Source organism: Salvelinus namaycush, unplaced genomic scaffold, assembly GCF_016432855.1.
Source record: "Salvelinus namaycush isolate Seneca unplaced genomic scaffold, SaNama_1.0 Scaffold185, whole genome shotgun sequence".
In the NCBI taxonomy this organism is placed as follows: Eukaryota; Metazoa; Chordata; class Actinopteri; order Salmoniformes; family Salmonidae; genus Salvelinus; species Salvelinus namaycush.
Genome location: NW_024058619.1, coordinates 57,501 through 67,500, shown reverse-complemented (window position 1 = coordinate 67,500; position 10,000 = coordinate 57,501).

Here is a 10,000-nt window from a genome sequence, read left to right as displayed (position 1 = left end):
GACAGAGAGAGAGAGAGAGAGAGAGAGACCGAGAGAGAGCGAGAGAGTGAGAGAGAGAGGGAGGGAGAGAGAGAGGGACAGACGGAGACGGAGAGAGCAAAAGAGAATGTGTAACCGTATTTCAGGTGATCCAGGCTTTAGAGTCGTATAGCCTGAGAGAGGAAATTCACAGAGGTCCAGTTCAGTGCAGTCTGCCTGGAAAGATAGGGGACATTACTCGTCTGACTCTGGCCTTGCTTGAACCGTCCACAGCCATCGCTTCTCCTAACTCAGCCCAGACAAGGTTGTAAAGAAAAGTGCAGAAACTGCAAGGAGCAAGGACCTAGTAGTTTAAATCAAAGTACTAGATACTCGTTAAAATAAATTTATAACAATTTCTTCAAGTACCATTGGTTATATATCCTTAATGGGGCGGTTGGAGGAGAGTGAAATGAGGGAGCTGCTGTGTTGGTGCGTGAGGCACAAAATCCACCCGACAGAGCGTGTGCGGGAAGTGATGTTACCTGAGTCAGCTCTCCATGCTCGTCCTGAGGTGCGTGCTAACCGTCTGGGAATGACAGTCCCACGAACCAGGCCTCCTGTACGCCTTCCTAGTCCTGCACCTCCTGTAGCAGTTCCACGTGCTAACTCTCCTGTGGCAGCCCCTTGTACCAGTCCTCCAGTTCCGGCACCACGCACCAAGCCTTTTGTGCGTCTCCAGAGTCCAGTACGTCTTGTTTCTCCTCCCCGCACTAGCCCTGAGATGCGTGTCCCCAGCCCGGTACCACCAGTTCCGGCACCACGCACTAGGCCAAATGTGCGTCTCCAGGGTCCAGTATGCCCTGTTCTTCCTCCCCGCACTAGCCCTGAGATGCGTGTCCCCAGCCCGGTACCACCAGTTCCGGCACCACGCACTAGGCCAAATGTGCGTCTCCAGGGTCCAGTATGCACTCTTCCTTCTCCCCGTACTCGCCCTGATGTGCGTGCCCTCAGCCCGGTACCACCAGTGCCGGTACCACGCACCAGGCCTATAGTACGCTTTGAGAGTTCAGTGTGCCCTGTTGTTGTTCACCGCACTAGCCTGAAGGTGCTTGTCCTTAGCCCGGTGCCTCCAGTTCCGGCACCACGCACCAGGCCTACAGTGCGCCTCATCCGGCCAGAGCCATCCGTCTGCCCAGTGCCATCTGAGCCATCCGTCTCCCCAGCGCCATCTGAGCCATCCGTCTCCCCAGCGCCATCTGAGCCATCCGTCTCCCCAGCGCCATCTGAGCCATCCGTCTCCCCAGCGCCATCTGAGCCATCCGTCTGCCCCGAGCCATTAGAGCCGCCCGTCTGTTCCGAGCCGTCAGAGCCGTTAGTCAGTCAGGAGCCGCTAGAGCCATTCGTCAGTCAGGATCTGCCAGAGCCGCCAACCAGACAGGATCTGCCAGAGCCGCCAACCAGACAGGATCTGCCAGAGCCGCCAACCAGACAGGATCTGCCAGAGCCGCCAACCAGACAGGATCTGCCAGAGCCGCCAACCAGACAGGATCTGCCAGAGCCGCCAACCAGACAGGATCTGCCAGAGCCGCCAGCGAGCCATGAGCGTCCAGAGCCGTCAGCCAGCCATGAGCGTCCAGAGCCGTCAGCCAGCCATGAGCGTCCAGAGCCGTCAGCGAGCCATGAGCGTCCAGAGCCGTCAGCCAGCCATGAGCGTCCAGAGCCGTCAGCCAGCCATGAGCGTCCAGAGCCGTCAGCCAGCCATGAGCGTCCAGAGCCGTCAGCCAGCCATGAGCGTCCAGAGCCGTCAGCCAGCCATGAGCGTCCAGAGCCGTCAGCCAGTCATGAGCTGCCCCTCAGCCCAGAGCTGCCATTTATCCAGAACTGCCCCTCAGTCCAGAGCTGTCTCTCTGTCCGGAGCTGCCCTTCAGTCCGGAGTTGCCCCTCTATCCTCAGCTACCTCTCTATCCTGACCTACCTCTCTGTCCTGAGCTATCTCTCTGTCCTGAGCTACCTTATCCCGGTGCTGCCCCTTGTCCCGGTGCTGCCCCTTATCTTAAGGTTACCATCTAAATTAAGTGGGTGTAAAATGAGGGTGGTCATTCTAAGGGGGAGACGTAAGCTGGGATTGACTATGGTGGGGTGGGGACCTCGCCCAGAGCCTGAGCCACCACCGTGGTCAGACGCCCACCCAGACCCTCCCCTAGACTTTATGCTGGTGCGCCCGGAGTTCGCACCTTAAGGGGGGGGTTATGTCACACCCTGGCCTTAGTTATCTTTGTTTTCATTATTATTTTAGTTAGGTCAGGGTGTGACATGGTGAAGTATGTGTTTTTGTATTGTCTAGGGTGTTGTTTGGTTTAGGGGGTTAAGTAGAGTAGATGGTTTAGTGTTCAGTGTAGGTGTCTAGGAAAGTCTATGGTTGCCTGAATTGGTTCTCAATTAGAGACAGCTGGTTATTGTTGTCTCTGATTGGGAGCCATATTTAAGGCAGCCATAGGCTTTAGCTGGTGGTGGGTAATTGTCTATGTTAGTGTGTATTGGTCAGTGTCAGCACTATTTCTGTTTATATAGCTTCACGGTCGTCAGTTTGTTGTTTTGTTTCGTTCGTTGCTCTTCTCAAATAAAAGAAGAATGTATTTCTCACACGCTGCGTTTTGGTCCTCTCTTCAAAGTCAAGACGATCGTGACAACCTGCAGATTTATGCAGGGTAATAACGTCATGAGTTGTGATTATGGTTTACTGTTTACCTAACTAGCTAGCTAATGTTAGCTGGCTGGCTCGCTAGCTGACGTTACGTGTATGACCTTATTATTTGTATCAAATCAAATCAAATTGTATTTGTCACATACACATGGTTAGCAGATCTTAATGCGAGTGTAGCGAAATTCTTGTGCTTCTAGTTCCGACCATGCATTAATATCTAACTAATAATATAACCTAACAATTTCACAACAACTACCTTATACACACAAGTGTAAAGGAATGAATAAGAAAATGTACATAAAAATATATGAATGAGTGGTGGCCGAATGGCATAGGCAAGATACAGTAGATGGACATATGCGATGAGTAATTTGGGTATGTAAACATTATATAAAGTGGCATTGTTTAAAGTGGCTAGTGATACATTTATTACATACATTTTTCCATTATTAAAGTGGCTAGAGTTGAGTCAGTATGTTGGCAGCAGCCACTCAATGTTAGTGATGGCTGTTTAACAGTCTGATGGCCTTGAGATAGAAGCTGTTTTTCAGTCTCACGGTCCCTGCTTTGATGCGCCTGCACTGACCTCGCCTTCTGGATGATAGCGGGGTGAACAGGCAGTGGCTCGGGTGGTTGTTGTCCTTGATGATCTTTTTGGCCTTCCTGTGACATCTAGGGTGTCAGGTAGGGTGAAGGTGATATGGTCCTTGACTAGTCTCTCAAAGCACTTCACGATGGCGGAAGTGAGTGCTACGGGGCGGTAGTTGTTTAGCTCAGTTACCTTAGCTTTCTTGGGAACAGGAACAATGGTGGCCCTCTTGAAGCATGTGGGAACACCAGACTGGGATAAGAATTGATTGAATATGTCCGTAAACACACCAGCCAGCTGGTCTGCGCATGCTCTGAGGACGCGGCTGGGGATGCCGTCTGGGCTTACAGCCTTGCGAGGGTTAACACGTTTAAATGTTTTACTCACGTTGGCTGGAGTGAAGGAGAGCCAGCAGGTTTTGGTAGCGGGCTGTGTCAGTGGCACTGTATTGTCCTCAAAGCGAGTAAAGAAGTTGTGTCATTTGTCTGGGAGCAAGACATCGTGGTCCTCGACGGGGCTGGATTTTCTGTTGTAGTCCATGATTGACTGTAGACCCTGCCTCATATGTCTCGTGTCTGAGCCGTTGAATTGCGCCTCTACTTTGTCTCTATACTGAAACTTAGCTTGTTTGAATGCCTTGCGGAGGGAATAGCTACACTGTTTTGTATTCGGTCATGTTTCCGGTCACCTTGCCCTGATTAAAAGCAGCGGTTCGCGCTTTCAGTTTTGCACGAATGCTGCCATCAATCCCACGGTTTCTGGTTGGGGAATGTTTTAATAGACGCTGTGGGTACAACATCACCGATGCACTTGCTAATAAACTCGCTCACTGAATCAGCGTATTCATCAATGTTGTTGTTTGACGTTATGCGGAACATATCCCAGTCCACGTGATCGAAGCAATCTTGAAGCGTGGAATCCGATTGGTCGGACCAGCGTTGAACAGACCTGAGCGCGGGAGCTTCCTGTTTCAGTTTCTGTCTTTAGGCTGGGAGCAACAAAATGGAGTCGTGGTCAGATTTTCCAAAAGGGTTCGATTCAGTCTTATATGCGTTGCGTAAGTTAGAATAACAATGATCCAGGGTTTTGCCAGCCCTGGCAATCGATATGCTGATAAAATTTAGGGATCGTTGTTTTCAGATTATCCTTGTTAACCTGTCTGGCACCTAGCGGAACTCCTCCCACATTCCACTGAAAAGGCAGAGCGCGAAATTCAAAAGATATTTTTTAGAAATATTTAACTTTCACACATTAACAAGTCCAATACAGCAAATGAAAGATACACATCTTGTGAATCCAGTCAACATGTCCGATTTTTAAAATGTTTTACAGCGAAAACACCACATATATTTATGTTAGCTCACAACCAAATACAAAAACGGACAGACATTTTTCACAGCACAGGTAGCATGCACAAAGCCAACCTAACTAACCAAGAACCAACCAAACTAACCAAGAAACAACTTCATCAGATGACAGTCTTATAACATGTTATACAATAAATCTATGTTTTGTTCGAAAAATGTGCATATTTCAGGTATAAATCAGTTTTACATTGCAGCTACCATCACAGCTACCGTCAGAAAGAGCACCGAAGCAGCCAGAGTAATTACAGACACTAACGTCAAATACCTAAATACTCATCATAAAACATTTCTGAAAAATCGATGGTGTACAGCAAATTAAAGACAAACATCTTGTGAATCCAGCCAATATTTCCGATTTTTTAAGTGTTTTACAGCGAAAACACAATATAGCATTATATTAGCTTACTACAATAGACTACCACACTACCGCATTCATTCATCAAGGCACGTTAGCGATAGCAATAGGCACGTTAGCGATAGCGAATAAACCAGCAAAAGATATTAATTTTCACTAACCTTCATAAACCTTCATCAGATGACAGTCCTATAACATCAGGTTATACATACACTTATGTTTTGTTCGAAAATGTGCATATTTAGAGCTGAAATCAGTGGTTATACATTGTGCTAACGTAGCATCTTTTTCCCAGAATGTGCGGATATTTTTATGACACTCAACTATTCTGACCAAATAACTATTCATAAACGTTACTAGAAAATACATGTTGTATAGGAAATGATAGATACACTAGTTCTTAATGCAATCGCCGTGTTAGAATTCTAAAAAATAACTTCATTACGACATCCAGCTTAGTTATAGCGAGAGAGTACCCAAAATCTGGGCGGAAACGACTATTTCACATGTTCGACAGATATATGAAATAGCATCATAAAATGGGTCCTACTTTTGACGATCTTCCATCAGAATGTTGTACAAGGGGTCCTTTGTCCAGAACAATCGTTGTTTGGTTTTAGAATGTCCTCTTCTCCAGTCAATTAGCACGGAAAGCTAGCAAAGTAGCGCGAAGCTCTCCTTCCTGAACAAAGGCACACAACGCAACACGCCTAACGTCCCGAATAAATTTCAATAATCTAATAAAACTATATTGAAAAAACATACTTTACGATGATATTGTCACATGTATCAAATAAAATCAAAGCCGGAGATATTAGTCGTCTATAACGACAGCTTTTCAGAAGGCAAAACCAGGTCCCTTCACGCGCTCTCCAGAAAACAGGAAACTGGTGACACGTCATGCCGAGAGCTTTTATTCGACCCCAGATCAAGTTATACACTCCATTTCTTCTCTCACTGCCTGTCGACATCTAGTGGAAGACGTATGAAGTGCATGTATACTAATAAATATGAAGGACATTTATAGGCAGGCCCTAGAACAGAGCATCGATTTCAGATTTTCCACTTCCTGTCAGGAAGTTTGCTGCAAAATGAGTTCTGTTTTACTCACAGATATAATTCAAACGGTTTTAGAAACTAGAGAGTGTTTTCTATCCAATAGTAATAATAATATGCATATTGTACGAGCAAGAATTGAGTACGAGGCCGTTTAAATTGGGCACGATTTTCCCCCAAAGTGAAAACAGCGCCCTCTGTCCTCAACAGGTTAATATCCCCAGCTACAATAAATGCAGCCTCAGGATATGTGGTTTCCAGTTTACATAGAGTCAAATGAAGTTCTTTCAAGGCCGTCGATGTGTCTGCTTGGGGAGAAATATACACGACTGTGATTATGATCGAAGAGAATTCTCTTGGTAGATAATGCGGTGGGCATTTGATTGTAAGGAATTCTAGGTCAGGTGAACAAAAGGACTTGAGTTCCTGTATGTTGTTATGATCACACCACGTCTCGTTAATCATAAGGCATACACCCCCGCCCTTCTTCTTACCAGAAAGATGCTTGTTTCTGTCGGCGCGAGGCGTGAAGAAACCAGGTGGCTGTACCGATTCCGTTAGCGTGTATCGAGTGAGCCATGTTTCCGTGAAACAAAGAATGTTACAGTCTCTGATGTCTCTCTGGAAGGCAACCCTTGCTTGGATTTCGTCTACCTTGTTGTCAAGAGACTGGACATTGGGGAGTAGTATCAAATCAAATCAAATCAATTTTTTCAGATACACATGGTTAGCAGATGTTAATGCGAGTGTAGCGAAAAGCTTGTGCTTCTAGTTCCGACAATGCAGTAATAACCAATTATGCTCTGGAGTGGTGCGCGATGTGCCCGTCTACGGAGCCTGACCAGAAGACCGCTCCATCTGCCCCTTCTGCGACGCCATTGTTTTGGATCGCCGGCTGGATCCGATCCATTGTCCTGGGTGGTGGACCAAACAGAGGATCTGCTTCGGGAAAGTCGTATTCCTGGTCGTAATGTTGGTGAGTTGACGTTTCTCTTATATCCAATAGTTCCTCCCGACTGTCTGTAATAAAACCTAAGATTTCCTGGATTAACAATGTAAGAAATAACACATAAAAAATCTAAATACTGCAAAGTTTCCTAGGAACGCGAATGCGAGGCGACCATCTCTGACGGCTCCGAAAGTTGAGCTCTTTGCTTGACTAGTTATAACCTAATGTTAGCTAGCTAACATTGTACCTGGTTGATTTGCTACCAGCAGATTCATGCAGTATAGTAATGTCATGAGTTGTGATTATGGTTCATTGTTTACCTAGCTAGCTTCACGATGTAAGTAACCATTTCGGTTGCGTTCGTAAATTCAGTCTGGCTATCTACTCCTATTTCAGAGCACTCTCGTCTCAGTGTGCCAGAGCGCAGAATAACTGATGAATTTACAAACGATCAACATCTGTTAAATATGGCCGGTGTCAGTAAACGTCAGTAAACTCATCGGTCAGAGGATCCGCTGTGCGCTCTGAACGCAAAACGCTCTGAATTTACAAACGGAACAATCTGACTAACGGAACAGTTGCAGTCACCAACACTCTGGATAACAATACAGCCTAACCAGCTCTGCTAGGGTCAATAATGTTCAGTGAGCTATTCTCTCTCTCTCTCTTAGATGTCTGGAAGTAGCTAGCAAGTTAGCTTGCGTGCTTGACTGCTGCTGTTAGTACATTCGGATGAACCTTTAAAGAGACGGGTGGGGCAAAAACTTAAGAGGGTGTGAACGATGCTTAATGGGTGTAGACAAAGAAGGAGGGATTCATCACGATGTAAAATAGCTTACATAGGAAAAACGAATTGTCCCTCGTAGAGTATCAGCACAGTACGGTCGACTGTGTGACCTCAAGGGAATCCCTAGCACGTCAGTGTGTGGCCAGGGAGGGAGGCCGTCACCTAGGCCACCCTAGGCCCCTGGGTCTTGGCTCAGATTATGAACAGGCTATTTAACTGTTCCACAGTTCCCTTCCAGTACTGCTTGCTAATCCACATGATGCGAACCTTGGTACAGTCACTAGTGCTGATTGGAGGGTGACTGCACCGTTAGGTTAATCTGAAAGACAGGAGAGCAGGCAGTTCCTTAATTACTTCATACATTTTTATCAGATCCAATTAATGACATTGGTGGTAGCTAGAAGAGTCCCGCGGAGGGCCGGCTGACCACAGTAGGGGACCTTGTACATAAAAACTTCAACCAACCAACTCCATAAAATAAATCAATTATTTCGAGGAGCCAAATAAATACTTTTTTTGTTCGTGTTTAATTATTCAGTGGCTAGCGCTGTCCAATTTAGAGCTCTGACAGGTCTTAACTACCTCATTGAATCATTCACTTTGGCTACCTCCCAAATGACAACCTATTCACCATAGGGCTCCAGTCAAGGTAGTGCACTATATATGGAATAGGGTGTCATTTGGTACAGCCTATGTGTTTAACCCTCTGATCCTATACTGTGGACAGAGAGTGCATCCTAAATATCACTCTATTCTCTATATAGTGCGTTAAAAGTAGTGTACTGTATAGAGAATAGGGTGTGATTCGAAACGCAGTCAGAGCTGAGGGCGTTCGGTGCGGTGTCGACAATTTTCTTGCATAGATATGGCAAATTTGTTTCGCTTGAAGGTACCGCTGGTGTATATACTATAAAATAAGCTGATCCAAATAACGTGCCATTCATCTTTTAATCAGTTGATTTTTGTTTTGTTTTACAGTAACGTACACCGTTTGCAATTGACATCAAGAGACCACGCGCACGCGCAGAGACAGACACACAGACCAGACCAGACACACACACACACACACACACACACACACACACACACACACACACACACACACACACACACACACACACACACACACACACACACACACACACACACACACACACACACACACACACACGTTGTTGTAAGTGCTTGTCCTCAAACGTATCCTCAAGCAAATTCATACCAATATGACCAACAAAAAAAGACGCACAAAAAAGACACTAGCCAAGTCTTTGAACCACAAGGTAAAGTCCAGTAAACATGCTGAAAGACAGGGCTGCGTCCCAATTGGTACCCTCTTCCTTATTTAGTGCACTACTTTTTAACAGGGCTATAGGGCTCTCTACTTGGACTGAGTTACTATGTGTAAACACCAATAATTATGGAACATGTGCTGTATGGAGTATCCTCATATCACTGTGCAACCAAACATGACTAAACGGGCATTAAATCACACTGTGCAACCAAACATGAATAAACTGGCATTAAATTCCACAGTGCAACTAAACCGTGATTAAACAAGCTTTAAATCAAACATGTACAGTACAGATGGAACAGGTAAGTCAAAATCTACACATATAATGTAAAGCAGCGATTCTCAACTGGTGGGTCGCGACGCACATTTGGGTCGCATGAGGTTTTGAATGGGTCGTGGGTGTCTGAGTGAGAGAAAAAAAAACTACATTTGTATATACAGTACCATTAAAAAGGCTGGACACACCTACTCATTCAAGGGTTTTCCTTGAATTTGACTATTTTCTACATTGTAGAATAATAGCGAAGACATCAACACTATGACATAACACATATGGAATCATGTAGTAATTAAAAAAAGTGTTTAACAAATTAAAATATATTTATTTTTGAGATTTTTCAAAGTAGCAACCCTTTGGCTTGATGAAAGCTTTGCAAAATCTTGGCATTCTCTCAACCAGTTTCACCTGGAATGCTTTTCCAACAGTCTTGAAGGAGTTCCCACATATGCTGAGCGTTTTTGGGCTGCTTTTCCTTCACTCTGTGGTCCAACTCATCCTAAACCATCTGAATGGGTTGAGGTCGGGTGATTGTGGAGGCCAGGTCATCTGATGCAGCACTCTATCACTCTCCTTCTTTGTCAAATAACCCTTACACAGCCTGGAGGTGTGTTGGGTCATTTTCCTGTTGAAAACAAATGATAGTCCCACTAAATGCAAACCA